Genomic DNA, 22,077 nt, shown 5'->3' with positions numbered 1-22,077 from the left:
CTGCAGTGCGTCTGATTTCTGCTGCATACGCTCCTTTAGTGGTCCTGCTCCACCAGGTTGGGCGGTCCAGAGCAAGCGATTCCCAGCTACTGGGATTGATGTTGAGGTCTTTGAGGGACACTTTGAGGCAGTCTTTGAAACGTTTCTTCTGCCCTCCAACTGAGCGCTTGCCCTGGCTCAGCTCTCCATACAGCAGCTGTTTTGGTAGTCGACTGTCAGACATCCTGATGACATGGCCAGCCCACCTGGCTTGGGCTTTCTGTAGGAGGGTGTAGACGCTGTGGGTGCTAGCTCGCTCCAGGACCTCCGTATCTGGGACTTTGTCCTGCCATCGTACTTGGAGAAGTCTGCGGAGGCAGCTCAAGTGGAAGCGGTTGAGCTGCTTAGCGTGTCTGCTGTAGACAGTCCAGGTCTCGCTGGCATAGAGGAGGGTGGTGAGAACCACTGCTCGGTAGACCTTCAGCTTGGTGGTAAGGCTGAGTCCTCTCCGCTCCCATACATTCTCACGGAGTCTCCCAAAGGTGGCACTGGCTTTGGCAATTCTCATGGCCAGCTCATGGCAAGGACTGCACACCATTGCAGACGTCAAGAGGAAACACAGCAGTACAGCCAACACTGCCGCCTCACTTCCAGTCGAGCTAAATGTTGTTTACGCTTGATTCGAGGTTGATAAGACTGAACCCCCAAGGAGAGCTGCCAACAAGACCTGCACCTTGGTCATCTCCGAGGCTGAGGTACATAGAACATTCCAACGCGTCAGCAGCCGCAAGGCAGATGGGCCAGGTGGCATCCCAAGGTGTGTGCTGAACAGCTAGCTGGAGTGTTTACAGACATTTTTAATCTCTCCCTCTCCCAGTGTGTAGTGCCCTCCTGTTTCAAATCATCCATCATTGTCCTCGTACCTAAGAAAACCAAGGTAGCATACCTGAACTATTGGCACCCTGTCGCACTCACCTCAAATCCTTTGAGAGGCCGGTTAAAGACTACATCTGCCGCATGTTACCACCCACACTGGACCCCCTACAATTCGGCTACAATTAACCAGTCTACCGATGGCACCATAGCCACAGCACTGCACACCATCCTCACTCACCTGGAGAAGAAGGATGCATACATTAGAACACTGCTCCTGGACTACAGTTCAGCATTCAACACAATAATTCCCTCAGACTTGACAGGAAGCTCAGAGACCTCGGCCTGCACCCCGCCTTGTGCAGCTGGATCCTACACTTCCTATCAGATTGCCGACAGGTGGTAAGGATGGGCTCCCTCATCTCTGCTCCTCTGACCCTCAGTGCAAGTGTCCCCCAGGGTTGTATTCTGAGTCCCCTTCCCTAGTCCCTTTACATCCACAACTGCACTGCCACATGCAGTTCCAATCTGGTGATCAAATTCACAGATATCACGACTTTGATCAGCCTTATTTCTAGTGGTAATGAGACGGCCTGCAAAGGAAAGGTTGACACCCTGGCACAGTGGTGCCAAGATATCCTTCAAAGTCCAAAGAACAAAAGAGCTGATTGTAGATTACTGGAGGAATGGAGACAGGCTTGGCCTGATCAACATCAATGGATCTGCAGTTGAAGGGTGAGTAGTTTCAATTTCCTTAGTATACACATCGCCGTTGATCTCACCTGGACTGGACACACTGACTTTGTGGCAAAAAAGCATAATAGAGTATCTTCCACCTCAGGCGACTGAAAAGGTTCAGCATGGGCCTCCAAATCCTCAAGACCTTCTACAGGGGTATCAGTGAAAGAATCCTGATTGGCTGTATCACTACCTGGTACGGGAACTGCAACAGCCTTGATCACTGGGCACTGCAGAGAGTGGTACGGACAGCCCAACACATCTGTGGGCATGAACTTCCCTCCATTGAAGACATTTACAGCACCAAGTGCGTAAAGGCCTGAAAGATCATCGGGGACACCAGTCACCCTAACCATTAACTGTTTCAGCTGCTTCCATCTGGCAAATGCTACTGCAGCATTAAAACCAGGACCAACAGGCTACGGGACAGCTTCCTTCTACAAGCCATTAGACTTAAAAATTCACATGTCTGAACGTTGCAACGGAGTCATAACACAAAGATTTTTACTCCTTCACTTTGTGGGATGGATGTAAGATTTAAATAAATTGTAATTCTTATTCTATGTATTTCTTCCATTGACTGTGATTGTATACCAACTTCTATTAATACTGAATGAAAGCAGAAAGGTCAGGAAATTGTCAGCAGATCATGCAGCATCTAAAGAAACAGAAACAGAGATGATGCTTTTGGTCAATGATCATTCATCTGAAAATTGACTTAAATTAGGATAGGTGAGTAATGAGAACAAAGATCAACAAGATAAACTCACATCTCTTGAAATTTAGACGGGTGAGAGGGGACTTGCCTGAAATGCATAAAATTCTGAAGGGTCTTGAAATGAGATGCTATTTTCCCTTTTGGGGGAATCTAGAACTAGTCTGCACAATTAAGACTGAGATTGAGCAATCTTTTTCTCTCTCACAGGAACTCAAAACAAAGGGTGGTGAACAGAGTACTTGAATATTTTATAAATAAATTCCTGATAAACAAGGGAGTGAAACGTTACCAGGGTTGGTGGAAACGTGGATTTGAGATTACTATCAGATCAGTCAGGATCTTATTAAATGGTAGAGCAGACCCAATGAGCGAAATATCCTTCATGTACTGTTAATTCATACTAAAACATCACTAGGTGTTTATTTTGCATTGGTAAAACAAATTTGATCACAAACTGAAGAGACAATATTAGGGCATAACCTAACCACCTTTCTTTGATAATCAAAAACTTACCATTGCCAACTCTTCTGTCATCTACATGCTGGCTATCAACATTGACTAGAATCTCAGTTGGGCCAGTCATCTACTGTAAATGCCATATCTAGAATGGTGAATGACCCACTTCCTAAGACCCCTAAAAGTTTTTCACATCCTCAAGGCACATGTCAGGACCTGAGGGCACAGCCTCAGCATATTAATGTGACATCTTCATATCTATTTATTCCCCTCCATAGATGCTGCCTGACCTGCTGAGTTCTTCCAGCATTTTATGTGTGTTGCTCAAGATTTCCAGCATCTGCAGATCCTTTTGAGTTCATATCTGAGGACTAGGTAGGTATTAGGTGTTCCACAGTTGATTCCTGATGACTGCCGTCACACAATGGAGATGATATTTTTCACTTGCGCATAAGTACCCACAGCTTCCATTGCCCATAATGGTCGTATGTCAGAGTTCCCCAAAACTTATGTGGTATATCAGAGGCCAGTGGCCTGTACTGGACATATTATGGCCCACTATCTTTTGAGAGAGAGAGATCAGAACAAACCCCAATAGTTGAAGGACCGAACATCAACCAATAGTAAACACAAAGTGCACTGCAGATGCTGTGGTCAAATCAAGACGTACAAACAAGCTGGATGAACTCAGCAGGTCGGGCAGCATCCGTTGAAATGAGCAGTCAACGTTGGGTCTTGACCCGAAACGTTGACTGCTCATTTCAACGGATGCTGCCCGACCTGCTGAGTTCATCCAGCTTGTTTGTACGTCTTGAACATCAACCAATGCTCTCCCAGTCCTCAGCACAAGTCCACAGGTCAAAACACCAGCAGCTCCAAACTTGACAGTGTGGCAATAGGAAAAGAAGCCATTGCTCTCAGGTTCCCTGTCAAAGGCTGGTCAGATAAGAGTAGAAGCGGGCAAGATTAAAACCACTCAGATTGGCATGGGAGGTAGAATCAACCATAGCTTTAGGTTTTCAGTGTCACGGTCCCGACCATTAATTCCCCTTATTATCCTAATTCCCTTTTCCCCGTGTTCTCCTGGGATCCTTGATTGCGGCACCTGATTCTCTTCTAAACCTGCTGCATAAAAACCCCTGCTTTGCATCCACTCATTGTCAGACCATTGCTTCAGCCAGTGTGGTAATTCACGTTCCCAGCCGCTTAGAATTGTGTATTCTAAGTTCTGTTCCTGCGCTGTTTGCCTGTGTTAACTCTGTCTCTCGGCCGCTTAGAATTGTGTATTCTAAATTCTGCTTCCGCGCTGTTTGCCTGTGTTAACTCTGTCTCTCCATGTTAATAAGAGCAGTTCATGAAGCCTGTCTTCCCGTTTATCCTTCCGCCCGCTGTTCTCCTCAAGCAACGCTTGCACCCTGGTCTGCATCCCTGCTCTGCCTCGTTCCGCCGCCCGCCTACACTCCCCATTGGCTCGGTGGTTAAACGCCGTATTCCCACCGTAGCGACCCGGGTTCAATCCCCGGTCAAACCTTCCTCACTCTTCAGCTTTCCTCAGCCTAATCCTCACTCTTCGGCCTTCCTTGTAACCATTAATAAACACTTTAGATTACTCTACCTTTGTGTCTGTGTCCTGTGTTTGGGTTCACCCCGTTCCATTGCAACACTCAGAGAAAGATGGTGAATGTTTATTTACAATAGCAGTCAAATAAGGTGTCATTTAATTAGCTGATGTTAAGAACTAATTATAAACAAAAATGAACAGTATGGAAATTAAATATTAAGCATGCTGAAATTGTACTGTGAATATTCCACAATAGCAAACAGACGCCGTTGAATGGAAATTCGAGAGCACTATATTCTTATGTGCACTGCCTGAAAACTCCCTGATGAGATGACAACTCTAAGCAGTTGATGTTGTCTAGAAACAGCTCTCAGTAAGCCGAGCTGTCTCCAAAGGCAGCAACAGCTAAAGGTCATTGTAGACGTTGTGCAGAATGCACAGGGCTTGAAGTGTCGCTCACTGATGATGTCACTCCATCAGACTGATGGCTGTTGTACCTAGAGCAAAAATAAAAGCTTTAAATGTATGAAAATTGCAGTGAGAAACTTCACGTTTTCTCTGTGGCTTAATTTATTAACCTTTCACTGTACTTTTGCGAGATCAAAGGAAGACAAGAACGACTGAATAGGATGCTATATTATCTCTTTCAACACTTTGCACAAGGAATGAGCGACCTGGCAGGGCTAAACCCTGAACCATGGAGCTCGGTATTCTGCCAGCAGTCTGAAGCGGTAACTTTCTGTAATTAGCTGATAGGTTTAGGAAATTCTCATATAATATGAAGAGGGTTAATTATGAACTCAACCTTTTCGAGCTTAAGTCTGTTGGTAGCAAAAGTGTGTAACTACCAGTGCAATCACAACTCACTGTTCTTTGGGAAATGAAACGGGGCTTATTTACATTTAGAGTGATTCTTGCTTGAGAATGAGAGTAACAGAACCATCACTGTTAATCACATCAAAGCATTTAAAAATTAACTTATAACAGCAGCTGAAGAGACTTATTAAATCCTAGGAGGGCAAATTCCTCCAATTTTCTGGTTTAGATATCAATTATTCCACAATCCCATTAAAAATTTTATTTGACAGACTCCCAATGTTTTGTCTCCCACTAAAGCTTTTCTGAGAGACAGCAAACTTATAATTGGTGAACCATGTTATGTGTAGATAGCAAATCTGGATCCATAAAGCAATTTGGGAAACTTGTGATCTCATCAAACAGTGGAAAATATTACCATCCACTTGGTTTGATTAATCTACCACATGTGCCTCTGTCAGTATGCTATTCATATTGGGCTTTGGTCAGGGGCTGCTTCTGCCACTGTGAAATTTTTAATATCAGCCCTGTTTAGACTGAGACTGTCTATTTAGACTGAACCCTCGCTATGTTTTCAGACAAAAGGATTTGGATAACTTGGCATAAAACTAAATCGAATTATATTCAAAACTAGAGGTCTCAATAACATGCATAGCTTTAAAAATGTGTACACATAAAAAGAGTACCTGAGAAGTTGGCTCTCAAGTAGTAATTGGCATTTCATATCTATACCACTGCAACACACCTTATATATGCACCAGTATTTCTTGGTAGTAATATATAGATAGTTTCCAAAGTTTACAACTTTATTTATGGTGAGTTAATGTACTCACAGACAAGCTAATAACAGAGATTTTATAATTTACCTCAATGCATTTTGAGAAAAGTATTAGGCCTGCTGGAATAATGTATTGACATACTTCTGACAGAAGTATAACTGTATAACCATTCAATTTCTTGTCTAGTAATCAGAGTCCTGGACTATTGATCTGGGGTTCAAATCCCACACAGCAGCCTTGGAATTTAAATTTAAGCTATTCATAAATCTGTACTAAATGTTCCTTGAAAAAATAGTGAATACTAAGCTATTGGGGTGTCTAATGTTCTTCAAAGAAAGTAATCTGCCATCTTTATCTGGTCTGACCTGTACATAAACCTAGCAACGTGCTTAACTTCCACCCACCCTCTGTCATTCAGTGCAGGGAATTCAAGATGGACAATAAATGGTAGGTTGGTCAGAGATGAAAAATAACTTTGTCTGAAGGAATTGGCATTTCATTGAGGGGCAACTTGCTCCAATAGTTTCTGAGAAAGGGATTCTACCTTGCATTGGGTTCTCAGTTTGGTACTAGATAGAAATTTACAGCAGCAGGCTAAATAACTAAATTTGGCCTTTTGTCCTGTATACCATTCTCCAGAATTCTTAATAAAGTTAGCACAGGAGATTATCAAAAATAGGGCATTGAGTTCAAGAGCCACAAGGTAATGTTGCAATTGTATAAAACCCTGGTAAGACCACTCTTGGAATATTGTGTTCATTTCTGGTTCCCTCAACGTAGGAAGGATGTGGAAGCTTTAGAGAGGGTGCAGCGGAGATTTACTAATATGCTGCCTGGATTAGAGAGTGTGAGTTTTATAAGAAGTTGGGTGAGCTAGGTCTTTTCTTTCTTGAGCAAAGGAAGATGAGAGGTGGCTCGATAGAGGTGTACAAGATGATAAGAAGCAAAAATGGAATGGATAACTAGAGATTTTCTCCCAGGGTGGAAATGGCTAATATATGGGTGCATAATTTTGAGGTGACTGGAGGCAAGTATAGGGAGGAATGTCATTGGTAGTTTTTTTAAATAGAGAGTGGTGGGTGCTTGCAACCTGCTGCTTGGAGTGATGGTAGGGGCATTTAAGAAACTCTTAGATAGGCACATGGATGGTAGAAAAATGGAGGGCTATGTACTATAGGGTGGAAGGGTTAGATTAATCTTACAATAGGTTAAAAGGTTACCATTATATCATGAACTGAGGGGCCTGTACTATGCTGTAACTTTGTATGTTATACTGTATGTTCTATGCTCTCAAGGAAATTCAAAGGCATAAAATCTTATTCTAGTAATTTTTTTACTTCCAAACTAGAATTTGGTCTATCGAGACAGTGATGACTCAGTTACTGAAAAGTATCCGAAGTCAGTGTTGGTCAGGCAAAAATCTTTGAAGACATGCCAAGAACCCAAATATTAATGAGAGGTAAGAACAGGGATTGGTCTCAGGAATAGGTTATGCTGGAGAGAGTGAAGACCCATGGATTGGAAATGGGTTTCATGAAAGTTAAGAAAGGAAAGAGAGAGATGATAAGGATTGAGGTCAGCGATTGATTGGAATAGGTAAAGAGAGCAAAGGGTTGGATTAAGAAAGGGGATTATGTAACATGAGACTGAGATGGTTGAATACGTGTTCATTGAAGTTGGGGTAAATTTAATGGGTGGAGGGGTGGACTGAAGAGAAGGGAAATTTCATAAGAATCGGGGAATAGGTATGTATAATAGTACATTGTAGGACTGAATAAGGTCACAGGGATAATATGGCCAAAATATAATCAATAAATGTAGTAACAGGAATGAATTCAACTACTGCAGGGTCTGAAGAAGCAGTATTGGGATATTGCTGTTTAATCAAATGTCAGAAATACATGGTCATTGAGAACACAAATACTTTCACTCAGTTAGCATTAATATAGTGAAAAGTGGTCCATGCATCACTTAAGCCAGAATGGCAAAGATTGATCAATATGAATGTGGAGGCTCTGGGAGAACAACAATGCTCTTTTTCAGGAAATCCCATGGGTTAGAGGATGACTTGTTTTCACTCTAATCCTCTGATTTCTGTGGTAGAGGAAGGGACCAATGTGGGATCCACTGACTCTGTTACAGATGGTGCATGGGGGGGGGGTGTAATCTTGGAGGTGGTGTACCCCCTTCTGCCATTTTTATTGGGTGGGTTTCTGCATGCTCCCAGCACAATAAGTCAACTTTCTAAGTACATTCCTTGATGCTCTTATCCACTTTGAGTGGTCATGGAGCAGGGATTCCTATAAGTCACTGCAGATACCATGAGGCTTTGAAAATATCCTGATTGTGTCTCCTCTGTCCTGCTAATCTTATTTGTGATTGTCAAGTCATGCATCCAATGTGAACATTGTAGTCTGTCTATCAAAGTGTAATCAGAACCCCAGTGGTAGGATGAGATACTGATGTTGATTTGCTTATACTGCCAACAGATTTGCAAGGTTTGGCAGGGACAGCTATCAAGGCACTTCATCCAAAGCCTTGAGATGTCAGTTGTAGGTAATCAACATTGAGGGAGGGTTGGGCAGGATTCACTACTGACCAGGAAACCATGGCCTCAGTGCCAAGTTTAATTCTTAATCTTTGAATATCCCTTTCGTCAAGTGGCTAAAGTCATGCAGCTGCATCAACGGTGATGGTAAACTTAATTATCATTGAGAATAGGCTCTCAGGGTATGGAAACTGATCCACATTTCCTGGATCACATCAGAGGCCTTTATTGTTGTAGGACGGTGTAGTACAGCAAAAGCAAGTTGGTAGAGGACTTTAGTTTTACATTTGTTTCATGCAAAGTCCATCTTCTCAGATTCCTTGGTGAACCAGTTACTGGTGACTTAGATATCAGCCCCCATCGCACCATTATGTACGTATACAGCATCATCAGATCACTATACTGGTTCTAGGAATATATAGTATAGGAATGTTGAAAGGACTAGATCAGGTGGATGTGGAGAGGATGTTTCCAATAGTGGGGTCTTCAGAACTAGAGGGCAGAGCCTCAAATCTGAGGGGCAACCCTTTAGAACAGAGGTAAGGAAGAATTTTTTTAGCGAGCGAGTAGTGAATCTGTGGATTGCTCTGCCACAGACTGCGGTGGGGGCCAAGTCCGGGCATATATTTAAAGCAGAAGTTGGTCATTTCCTGATCGGTCAGGGTATCAAAGGATATGGTGAGAAGGCAAGTGTATCGGATTGAGTGGGATCCGGAATCAGCCATGATGGAGTTCTAATTCTGCTCCTGTGTCTTATGGTCTTATGACAGTGCTGGATAAGAGCAGGAAAAGGAACTTCAATAGACGTGATTAACACAAAGTGGAGGAGATTCCTGCTAAGTAAAACAGAAACCATATCAGAAGCTTTTGGTTGGAAGGTTGAATCGTTAGAATGGATGGAGGCAAATGAACTGAGAGAATGGAAACGAGTCTTTATAAAAACTAGAGATTTATAAAGTTTATGTACAACTGGCTAAGTCTGATTGTCAACTTATCCTCAGAAATGGAGATAGACAAGTCCAGAGAAGTATCAGATAGAGGCCATGTAAAGACAAGTAATACTGCTGACTGGAAGCAAAGTTGGTGAGTATTTTTATTCTTTTTCAGTTTTTATCCTTTTGTGTTTAATTGTAAACAAAATCATATTGTCTAAAATTGATTCCTGGTCCAATCCTTTGAGTTTCTCATGATGGTTAGATTTTTCACTTTAAATTCAATTTGTGCTCAGGGATGAGACTAAGCAATGGAGAATGGAGATCAAAATTAATCCACTATGTTTTGTTATACACTGGAATTTAGAAGGATGAGAGGGGATCTGATTGAAACATATAAGATTATTAAGGGATTGGACACACTGGAGGCAGGAAGCATGTTCCCGCTGATGGGTGAGTCCAGAACTAGAGGCCACAATTTAAGAATAAGGGGTAGGCCATTTAGAACAGAGATGCGGAAGAACTTTTTCACCCAGAGAGTGGTGGATATGTAGAATGCTCTGCCCCAGAAGGCAGTGGAGGCCAAGTCTCTGGATGCATTCAAGAGAGAGTTAGATAGAGCTCTTATAGATAGCGGGGTCAAGGGATATGGGGAGAGGGCAGGAACGGGGTTCTGATTGTGTATGATCAGCCATTATCACAGTGAATGGCGGTGTTGGCTAGAAGGGCTGAATGGCCTACTCCTGCACCTACTGTCTATTGTCTATTGAATCAGTACAGGGAGGTTTACTCTGCAACTGCTTGAGTGATACTGGACCTGACTGGATTTTCTCTCTTAAGATATGCTGGTCATGAGAAACATTCTACTGTCGGGCTGCAAAGTCTCTTCACCTTTAATATCTTGCAAACATACAACAGAAAATATATTGTACAGCAAACATATCTCCAAGAAAATTAATAAGGAAAATCCTCTTGAAGCTCCTAATTATATGACTGCATTTACTGTCTGTGAACCATCCAAATTATTATCGGATATCGCACAAAGACAGCATTCTCACCCCTCTGGGAATACTTCATTGCTTAAGACTGCATAAGCAAAATTGAAAAGCTTACCAAATATATTCAGCACCAGCTGTCGAGCAGACAGAATACAATGAGTGTAGCTTGGGTTTCTTCCTTTAGTTTGGTAATGTTATCCATCTAGCCTAATTTTACTCATTGGTGTATAAACTTACAGAGATTTTGCAACACTTAGTTTCTTTGGGTATCCTGAGACAGAGACTAGCCATTGCTGAAACTTACAATGACTATGTTCACCACACACTAGTCATTATTCTCTGAATAACCTGAATCATATTAACCAGTATCAACTGTTTTGAATGGATCTTATCACCCAGTTTTAATACAAAATGGGTTCAAGTCACAAGACACAGTCTCCACCTTTAAGCTATGACAGCACTTTTTTCTGGTTACTCTGAGTCCATCCTATCAAATTTTACACAGCCAAGTTCTGTAATTGTTCCAATCTGGGAGGCTAAAGTTTCCTATTCAGCTGCTTACTGCTGGTTATTGTTGAAAGACAGTAGCCGAGACTCATTCTATGACCCAGCGAAACACCATGGGAACAGACACACTGGCATGCAAGGACCAACAGAACAAATGGGTGAGAGGAGGATTGGTCAGCACCAGCAATCTGTAAACACAAAGCTTCTCTGGGAAGGGATAGGTGTGTTGGAGCACGCTGTGCTTCCTGCCACTAAGTATGAAAACATCGCAGACAGTTGACCACAGGAACTCAAGCCTTGCCCAACCACTGTAAGAGCACAGATTATAGGGGAAACTCGGGATACAATGCCAGCATGTAGGAGTTTCTAAACTAGCTTTCCTTGCCAGCATTTATTTTGTATTTTTCCAACGTTCCACTAATTGGCATTGTTCTGAAGCATTCCTGCCCCCATCTCCCTTGCCCAGAATCATGGATCATAGTTCCCTGTACATCCGATGGGCCACAGAGCCCATTTCAATAATGTGGTTCCCATGGTAACTGACATGGATGCCGCTGAACAAAACTCTCATCCCTTCAAAATGCCCCTAATAAGACAAAGTTCAGGAAGAGCTTTATCTTCTATTAAAGCCATAAGTTATCTATTTTAAAACATATTCAAATTAAAGAAATCATTCTAACTTCATGTGAAGAAGTTGGTGCATTCAAAACCATTGGTCACAGCTAGCATAGTTGGTCTATAAAGTTTACCACAGATGTTAGATAGTGTCTCAAGTGATTTAACTTGAATTTTTGCATTCAAGACAATTTGGCTTGTTTTCTGATATATTTAAGCCATAATTTGTGCTGTTGTGACCAAAAATCTTAGCCACATTTAAGACTTTGCTCCAACTTAGCATTCAGTCAAATCAAAATTAAAAATTGTAACGAGAGGCCAGTATTTCATTCATTTTTGTTTTAATTTCTGTGCATGCTGGAAAAACTACAGTTGAAATTTAGATAGTGCATTGGAGTTACTATATAGTGAAATGAAGTACAGGTATATTAAGAATGAATATACTTTGAGAAATATTAATTTAAAAATGAAAAAAACATTTAGTTCAAATTATAATTATATAACCAAGTTTGCAAATGCCAATAGCTTAGGGAAAGCGGAAAGTTGTCTGCATTAGAAGAGGAAGTTACAAAGGAATATCGACAAAAATAAGCAACAAGAAATCTGCTGAAGGAACTCATCGGGTCAAGCAGCATCTGTGGAGGAGGAAAGGAAGTATTGACTTTTCAGGTCAAAACCTTGCAATAGAACTGGGTGGAGAGAAATTGTCAATGTTTCAAGTCGAACTCTTGCATCAGGACTGAGCTCCTCCCGTAAGTTTTTTGTCGCTCCAGATTTCAACACCTGTAGTCTCGTGTGCTCTATTGACAAAATGACATGTGTCAGATTCTAGTGGATGAAAATTAATGTGTGATGTCATCCACAGTATTCTGGACAAGACTGACCAGTAAATTTTCCCATGATGAGTTTTAGGAATATGTCCATAAAACAAGTGAATAAAGTCTAGTTTTGAAACATACAGTTTTAAAGTTTAATCAAAAGGGCCAAAATAATGGTGAATATGTCTTCTGCCAGAACTGTGCAAGCCATCTGAATCCCAAAACTCTGATGGGTCCCTTGACAATTCAGTCAGTAATCCTATGACTGCAAGTTGCAGGGATCATATTTGCTGGTGAACTTGTCATCTGAAGATAGAGACATTTCTTGGAGGTCTCAAAAATATCTCTGGAATTGAGAGTGGAATTGGAATTGGTTTATTATTGTCACATTCGCCGAGCTACACTGAAAAGCTGGTCTTGCATACAGTTCATACAGATTAGATCATTATACAGTGTACTGAGGTGGAACAAGGTAAAACAATAACAATGCAGATTAAAGTGAATAACAGCTACAGAGAAAGTGCAGTGCAGTTAGGAAGATTTAAAGGAATGTTACTGGCAATTCTTAGAGACAGAGAATTTAGATTTTAAAATGTAGAACGATTATAATAGAAGTAATGAATGGATCTGTAGGGAGCAGCTCGCACTGAGCTGCCATGCTCTAGTGCATTCCATATGTGAGCAGTGTCCCTCAATCATGCTGGAGGTGTGGAAAAACACAATTACAATCCAGGACGCTGCTTTTCAGAATCAGTCCATCTATCTATGAGTGCAGAAGGAATCTTCAAAATCTGGAGGTATTGTAAATAACCACAGTAAAAATTGTGCATAGCAACGAGCTCTTTACACTTAGAGTAGTTAGAAAGGGACTGGCAATGCAGATTATTGAATGGGAACAATTTTTAGGCAATAACATCTCAACCACACAGGGTCCTAATTTTTTAACCCAAAACTTTTGACTTGTGAGTAGGCTTTATGAGAACCCTGTCCAACCTGAAGTATAGATTTGTTCTCAGCGCACTGACAGAAATGTCTGCAAAACCTTGATTATTATGACGTCCCATCTTTTTTCCCAGACCTTATGAAGGGTCTCGGCCCGAAACGCCAACTGTTTACTTTTTTCCATCGATGCTGTATGGCCTACGGAGCTTCTCCAGCATTTGGGATTTCAGCATTTGCAGATGTTCTCATCTTTGATATTTGATGTCCTCCAGAGGCCTTGATTTGTTGTCATTACACAGTCTGGACTGTCTGTGACTTCAAACCCAACAACGAAGTTGAGCCTTAACTACAGTCTGAAATGGTGAGGCTGTAACTAGGAATAAACGATGAACGCCAGCCTCACTATCAACATTCATATCCTGTGAAAAGGTATGAAGAAATAAATTCTACAGACACAAAGCAACAGTAATATTTAACCAACTTTTTAGGCCTCTTCGATTTTGATTGCTGGTATGTTTCACTCTTTTGTCTGCTTTGTTCATACTGGAGCGATTGAGATTGGGAATAAAAATTACAGGAGATCAATTATGCAGTTCAAAATGGTAGTCTGGAGTAAATTGGGAAAGAAGGGGGAAATAAGCCAGTTTCTTGACTGTCCATTCCCATTGGATGGGGTGGAATAGACTCAAGCCTTTATCTTGTTTTGACAAACCCTAGTAGGTTAATTCCCAATTTGTGTTATGAAGATGGGGATTTGTCATACTGGGAGAGCACTCCCCAAAATGGCAAACTGTAGACACTGAAACCCTTCAACAACTCCTCCCAATGAAGTCCCTTCATTTTCAGAGAGTACTGAGTTGGAACCTGTGGTTCTAAAGGTCCATGAAATCTTGCTAATTGGAATTGCACTTAATAGTGATAGGAGAATTAATGTTTGGCATATTTTAACAAGCAGCCATTCCATCGCCGAGACAACAGTCTAACAAAAAATGTAAACAGCAATAATCTTGAACAGTGGTACTAAAACTGGTCAAACCTGAACCTGCACTGTAGTTCTGTTAAACATGAACTGTCAGCACTGAACTGAACTGTGAAGTAAGTAACAAATTCTGCATAGCTTTTTGAAAAGATGTAGGTAAAACTGTTAGAGATATTTTGACATTAATAACATTGAAACTGATTTAATAGCAAAGCTTAACGTTTTGAATTTGTATTTATAGCCAAAGTAATAAATGAGAAACATGGGGGTGACAGAGATTGTCTAATGACACTATGAATATATTCATAGACTTTTCAATATTTATAGAGAAATCAAAAATGCATTTTTAAAGAACAGGTTAATAATGGTGATGGTTAAATACTAAATGCAAGAATTCTTCAGAAACCCATGTTACTGCAGACAATAGCCACTGTGTTCTACACAGTAGCTTAAAATATAACAACCGGGCAACTTATAAAACATTAAACATGGGAAGTAAAGGATTGTAAATGCTAATATGCTACTTGCTCTTTCAATGAAAAAAAAGTGTTTTTAATTTCTAATTTTCTCATGGAGCTTCTGTCCTGAAGGGGGTGACTCACAGTTAGATACAGTTACACAGTTGCTGGCAATTCCCCAGCTGCTCACCCAAGTGGCTTCCCCTTACGTGTGAACTTCCGCACTGATTGCTGGCAGGCATCGCAGCAGCCCAGTCATGTCTCTAAGCATGGGCAACACAGGGGAAATTTTCCACTGTGCTCATAGGATAGAGGTCAAGAGCTGGAGTCTCAGCCCTCAGAAGCTGGGACCGACTGAAGCCCTCTCAATTTTCTCCTATGTTAGAGTTACCCTGAGTGAGAGCAACCATTTCAGTGAAAATTGAGTCTGACCAATTCTCAAGCTGTTAGCTACAGTAGAAAATATGGTTCATCGTTAAAATTGTTTGTCTGCCACCACAGGAGATATTTAACGCTAAATTCTTGCAAACAATACATGGGAGTTCTTTATAATGTGCCTACACAGGAGAGATTTAGTGTGAAATTCTTGCAAACAAAGATGCTTTTATGTTGTTATCAGAGTGGACTAGTGTACTGCTAATTTTAGGATGCACTGCGGAGGAAGAATAGATGTGTTGAGCGCAGGTCAGTTTACAAGTTTCTGAGGTAATGGATATCTGAAGTGATAATACAGCAACAATCATAACAAGGGATTTAAACCACCAGAACAAAACTCGGAGAGCTTTTAAACCAACATCTGGGCCCTAAGGTAAGAATACATCTTTCAGAGTCAATTGCAAAGCTTCTATTATTTATATAATACTAGTGGGGTTAGATTTCAGGGTGGGTGGTGAGCTGGGCACTTTTATCCCTTACCATGACAAAAGATCAGTAGTCACTCCAGAGAAACGTTCTGAATGGCCATTATGAGCCTTTCTCTTGTTTCCATTAGTTATAGAAATCTGGAGAATCCCTATAGAAATACCAGCCTAATATACTTGCAGCTAAATAGAATATACAAAGTCCCAGTGTGTATATCACAAACTGAATTGAGAATGCAGTGGACAACACGCACTGTCAACAAGCATACATTACTTACTTATTGCCCATCATGCCACTGGCGTTTAGGGCAGCAATGAAGGTCCTCCAACTCTGGCCGTGTTCAGGGCTTTCTTTATCGTTGTCAGTACCTTCCTCTTGGTTTTCACTACTGTCAGTCATGCAGGTCCCAGGTGGGTCCCAGGAATACTTTTGCACTCAGATGTGGAAGGATTCTTCATTGTTGTTTCCGTAATAACTTTCTTTTACCAGTCAGGGTTGTTAGCCCTAAGCTGAACCCCTGAACCAAGAGGATCGGTTGACCACTCTAAGTCTGTCCTCTACTGTTTGCCGTGTTTGGCATGGGTGGCCCTTCCAAGGGTCAATGCATAAAGCCCTGACTCCAGCCAACATTGCTCGCTGGGTCATTGAAGCACACAAACCTCCAAACCACAACAAGGTTGTGGTCGTCTTGAAGGAATCATACATTAATCTTATAAACTCTTCTCGGGCTTCCAGCTGAGTACAGGTATCGATTTTAACTGATGCTTTGATGACAGGCTCTGCCATTTTCATCAGGGACATTGTCTGGTCATGTCTAGTCTGGCAATATTTATTCTCCTGTCATCCATCCCTCCTGATTGGTTAGTCCTCATCTGCAGGTTTCCGCTGTCCCACCTGGTTTACAATCGAATGCCAGTTCTTACTAGAGCGAGATCTTCGTCTTTGTTAGAATTCTTTTCATCTAGTTTGATTTCAATGGCTTCCTTCATCAGGCAGTCCCAGAAGCCTCTGGAATGGCACAGTAGTTTTGTGCCATCACAATCAATCCTACAGCCATTACAAACACAATGTTCAGCTACCACCAATTTCCCAAATGGATACTCTTCCTGTGCTCCTTGATGCAGGTTTCCATTGTGCATCCTGTCTGGCCTATGTGCGCTGCTCTACATCCCGTAAACGCCAGCCGTCCTGAGCCCCAGGTCATCTTTGACTTGCATAAGCTGTGATTTGAGCTTCCTTATGAGTTTGTGGATCCAGTATTTCTTCAGGATCCTGGCGGTCCTTCCAAAAACCATGGAAATGTAGGGAAGACTGGCAGTAGCGACAGATTCCTCCTCATTGTTAGGTTCCCTGGGTTTTCCGCCAGGCAAAACTACTGTGCCATGCCAATGGCTTTTAGGATGACCTGGTGAAGCAAGCCATTGAGATAAAACTAGAGGAAACAATTTTAACAAAGACAGATGTCTCACTCTAAGAACCAGAATTCGATTTCAAGCGAGGTGGGACTGCAAAAAACTGATTAGATGGGGACTAACAAATCAGAAGAGATGGACAACAGGGGTATAAATACCACCGGACTGGACATGCCCAGGCATCATCCCTGATAAAAGTGGCAGAGTCTGTCATTGAAACATCGGTTAAAATCGATACTTGTACCCGGCTGGAAGACCAAGAAGAGTTTATTCGTCATATACACTAGCAAAGCACAAGATCCTTTTTTATATATATTAATCTTGCTGTTATTTCTGTAGAGTGGACTCTGAAAATTTATTTTTGGGGATTTTAAAAAAATTGTCAACACTCCTAGAGAGTTACACAGCACAGAAACAGAATTTTGGCCCCTCAGTTCCATGGTCGTCATCAAGTGCACATCTATATTGATCCCATTTAGTAGCATTTAGGTATTTCATAGCCACTAATGCCTTGATGATTCAAATGCTCATCCATATACTCCATAGATGTTGCATGAGTACCTACACCCCTTCAGATAGATCCCTACTTCACTTGGATGACAGAAAAATTCTCACTTGCCTCACCTTTAAACCTTTAAGCCCTTACCCCAAACCTGTACACTCTAACTTCAGACATCTCTGCCATGGAGATAGCCTACGCTATCTATGCCCCATTTAATTTTGCGAACATCTATTAAGCTATTCCTCAGACTCATCCACCCCAAAGTAAACTAGACCAACCTTTTCAATCTTCCCTCATAACTAAATTGTCCTTCACAGGTAATATCCTTTTGATCAGTGCAATCATATCCTTCTATGGTAGATCGACTGTGGCCCAATTACTTTTCATAAGGTTCTATTATAACCTTACTAAGCTTGTCCCTGCTAATGAAGATAAGCATTCTAGATGCCTTGTTCACACCTTATTGCTTATTTGCTTTGTTCTCTTCAGAGATCCTTAGGCTTGTACACCAAGGTCCCACTATTTTTTAATATTCCCATGGCACTACCTTTCATTGCATATATCTTACACAATTAGTCCTCCCAAAGTGCATCACTTCTTATTTATCAAATTCCATTTGCCATAGCTCCACCCATCTTATCAACTGATCAATATGCTTAAAAACTATTATCCTCATCATGACAACACCGTCAATATAGATCATTGCCTGAAAACTTAACTTCTTCATTCATATCTGAATGCAGAATGTCTTGTGACTCCACTATCACTTGTTGCTTCCAATTACAAATCTGACTTTAGATCCAATTTCCCATTTTACCTTGGATAACCTGGGTTCTAACCTTTTGGATCAGTTTCCGATGTTGGACTTTGCCAAAAGCCTACAGAAATCCATGAAGATTACACAACTATCCTTATTAATGCATTTTCAACCTCGTCAAAAGATTTACGTTGGTTGAATGAACTTAAAGTTGATATCCATCTTAGTGCTGGTGGTTAAATGAAAATTACAAAAGTTGAAAATTGGAAATAAAAGCAGAAAATTCTAGAAGTATTCATTAGGTCGGACAGCATCTGTAAAAAAAGAAACATAGTTAACAGAGTTTGCGTCATCTATAAATTTGCCAATGACACAAATGTTGTCAATGAGATATCAGATGGCAAGGAGGGGGGATCGAGATAGATTGACCAGTTGAGTGGTGTTGCAAAAATAATCTTGCACTCAATGTCAGTATGACCAAGGAGTTATTTGTAAACTTCAGGAAGGGGAAGTCAAGTGAACACACATCTGTACTTATTGAAGGGTCAACAGTGGAAAAGATGAGCAGTTTCAAGGTCTTGGGTGTCAACATCTCTGAAAATCTCTCTTGGGCCCAACATATTGATACAATTATGAAGAAGGCATGCCAGTCATTATATTTCATTAAGAGTTTGAGAAGATTTGGTATATCACCAAAGACTGCAGGAAATTTCTACAGAGGTACTGTAGGGAGTATTCTAACTGGTTGCATCAGCATATGGTTTGGATGGGCCAATGTCTAGGATTGGATAAAGCTGCAGAGGGTCAATCAGCTCCATCATGGGCATTAGCCTCCCCAGTGTCAAGGACACCTTCAAAAGCAGGTGCTTCAAAAAGGCAGTGTAAGGCATTATGGACCATTGTCACCCAGAACATGCCCTGTTCTCTTTATTACCATCAGAGAAGAGCCTGAAGACACACAGTCAACATTTTAGGAGCAGCTTCTTCCCCTCTGCCATCAAATTTCTGAATGGACAATGAACCCATGGACGCTGCCTGCCCATTTTGCTCTCTTTTTTCACTACTTACTTTTTTATACATATATTTCTTATTGCAATTTATAGTACGTTTTATGTATTGCACTGTACTACAGCAGTAAAACAAAAGAATTCACCTGACTCTGATGCTGATTGAGTGTGAAGATCCTTCATCAGTGTCCATGGAAGCTCGCAGCAACAAACTACAGCTGTGGATAAAGCTAGATGAGCACACTGTTCTTTCTTATGAAGTCAGGGGTTATCAAATCACTTTAAAAGCAAAAAGGCTAATGCTTCCTTTCAAGGAGCAGAGCAATGGCACGAGAATGCATTAGCTGTTATCAACAAAAGCTATTTCAAGCCTTTACCCAATGCAACAGTTTCAACTGAGGGAGCAACAGTTATCAGAAATGTCAATCTACTATATGAAACACAAGTAGGCTTTATCAAACAGAACGCCCAGGCTGAGATGGAAACCTGCAGGAAATTCAGCTGCGGATACCTATACATCATGCCAGAGGTAAATTAAGATTCCTATTCGCCCTATGGTTCATCTAAAGACCGGGATATTAACTTTATTTCTAAAGGACTTGGTTCAACACTAGTTAAGGTGATATTTTCTTGTCAGTTTATGCTGCTCAACTGTTATCAATATTAAAATCATGATCAAGTTTAAATTGTCAAATAAGTTTAAACATGATGCATAAATTATCCAAAGGATCCCAAAACACGGCTGACACTGATACTCCCATTAGTTAAGGTGAATTATTCTGAATAAATCAATTAAATATATTATTTTAAAGCTTTTTATTCTCACTTACCAACTTAAAGAATACAGCTGTTTTGACAATTTATGGTTTGTACAGTTTCCTCAACACTCTCTCTCTCTCCCTCTCGCACACACACACAGATTTTGTCACTTTGCTCAATAAAACCAAGAGTGTCAGCAAATTGCATCACAAACTTTTTTTTTCAGCAGTAAAAGGAGGTCACTAAAAAGACCTGCTCTCTGCTGCCATCAGCAACTGAAGACCACTGGAAGAAACAATCAATCACAAGTTAAATGGATGACAGAGGAAAGGTACATCAGCTAAACATGCTGAGTGCAGCAAGGGGTCATCGAGGTCTGTCGATCTAATGACATTACAGTGGGAACCAACTTCCTTTGCTGATGTTATCTAAGGTGTTCTGTTTACTGGACTGCACGGACAGCCAAGTAGATGGATGACTTCAGTGGTCCTCCATCACCTGATGAGGACAGAAGGTATTTGGTCAAAACCTGCACCTTGTTATCATGAACCTGTGGTGAAAGGGTAGAGGTTATTTGTACTGTCAGTCTACTTGTCTGCTCTGTTTGGGGCCTTTTCAACATGCCTGAGAAGAGAGAGAAAAGGAATTTTTCCTTTCCTGTGGGAGGCAGCTTTGTCAGTCGTTCAGGTTCAGTGACACTGTGCAGCATGTACCCTGAGCAAGGCTGCCTGCAGGAGCAACTTCCCAACAACCCTCACCTCTTGTTCCCCTCGGATACGAAAAACAAGCAAACATGCATGGGAAACTCCCAGGGAGTGCTGATACCCATCATAATAAAGAGGTATCAAAATGTACAGTATCGATGAGGTGAGTTTGGTTGACACATTCAGTAAGCTTCTGATAAGATCCTACATGGGACATTTCTTTCTTAACCTTTGACTATCACGGATGTGCTGCATTGTCAGAGTGCTGCCTGCTGAGATGGAAATCTGTACACACGCTTCAAAGGTTCAAAGGTCAAACTTAATGTCAGAGAAATGTATACAATATGCATCCTGAATTGCTTTTTCTTCGCAAATATCCACAAGAACAGAGAGGTGCCCCAAAGAATGAATGACAGTTAAATGTGAGAACCCCATAGTCCCCCAGCTCCCCCCTCCTGCGCGTAAGTGGCAGCGAGCAATGATCCCTCTCCCCCACCAGCATAAAAAAACACGCATCAGTACCATAACCGAGCCCAAGCGTGTGCTAAGCAACAGCAAAGACTCAGACCAAAGTTACCCCAAAAGCTTTGCATTTCATCCAACATTCAACAAACCAAAGGTTCTCTCTCTCCCTGGCAAGGGAGAGGGAGGTGTACCCCATTTTCACAGTGAGTGGGAGACATAACAACAATCTGCTGGTTTACGATGTTAAAAGTCTGTTTCGTCGCTTTTTTTGAGCTCTGTGTCCGAAGATCGCAAAGACCTCAGGTCTTCGGGCCCACAGCGAAAGATTTTCCGGCCTCCCCGACGACACGCGAGTCTCCTACCGTGACACCAACCCTCGATCCCCCCACCTCCAGAGCCCCAAGATCTTAGGCTTCCGAACACGATCGTGATTCTCAGGCCGAACCCTTGGCATGTCGAATAATGACCAGTCATGGAACCCTGAGAATGGGTCCCATTCCCGCAAAGAACCGAAGCCTGCGTGGAACTCCAGGTCAGGGTCTTCAAAAGAACCCTGAAGGGGAAAAATAAAGATATTAAAGGTAGAAAAAGAGCTGTTTCCGAAGCTGCAAGCAAAAGAGTTGCCGTTAGGCGCCATTATCCCTCCTAAACTCTGCCTTCTCTCTTAGGAGGACGTTAACAATTACAATGCATTCCTTGATTCATGAAAGTGTTGTGTTTCTGGAAATATTTGATCCAGTGAAATACTGTCAATTGAAAAGACTAGACATAATGCATCAGGCGTATCTGGGTACTGTGTGTCCCCCATCACAGAGTGACAGGGGAGTGACACAGTAATGAAAAAATAATTTCTGAAGTTGCAGCATGTCGGGAGGCGTATGGTCGTGCACTTC

Source organism: Hemitrygon akajei, chromosome 8, assembly GCF_048418815.1.
Source record: "Hemitrygon akajei chromosome 8, sHemAka1.3, whole genome shotgun sequence".
NCBI lineage: Eukaryota > Metazoa > Chordata > Chondrichthyes > Myliobatiformes > Dasyatidae > Hemitrygon > Hemitrygon akajei.
The sequence above is the reverse complement of the archived record's forward strand: the minus strand, read 5'-3'. Positions refer to the sequence as shown.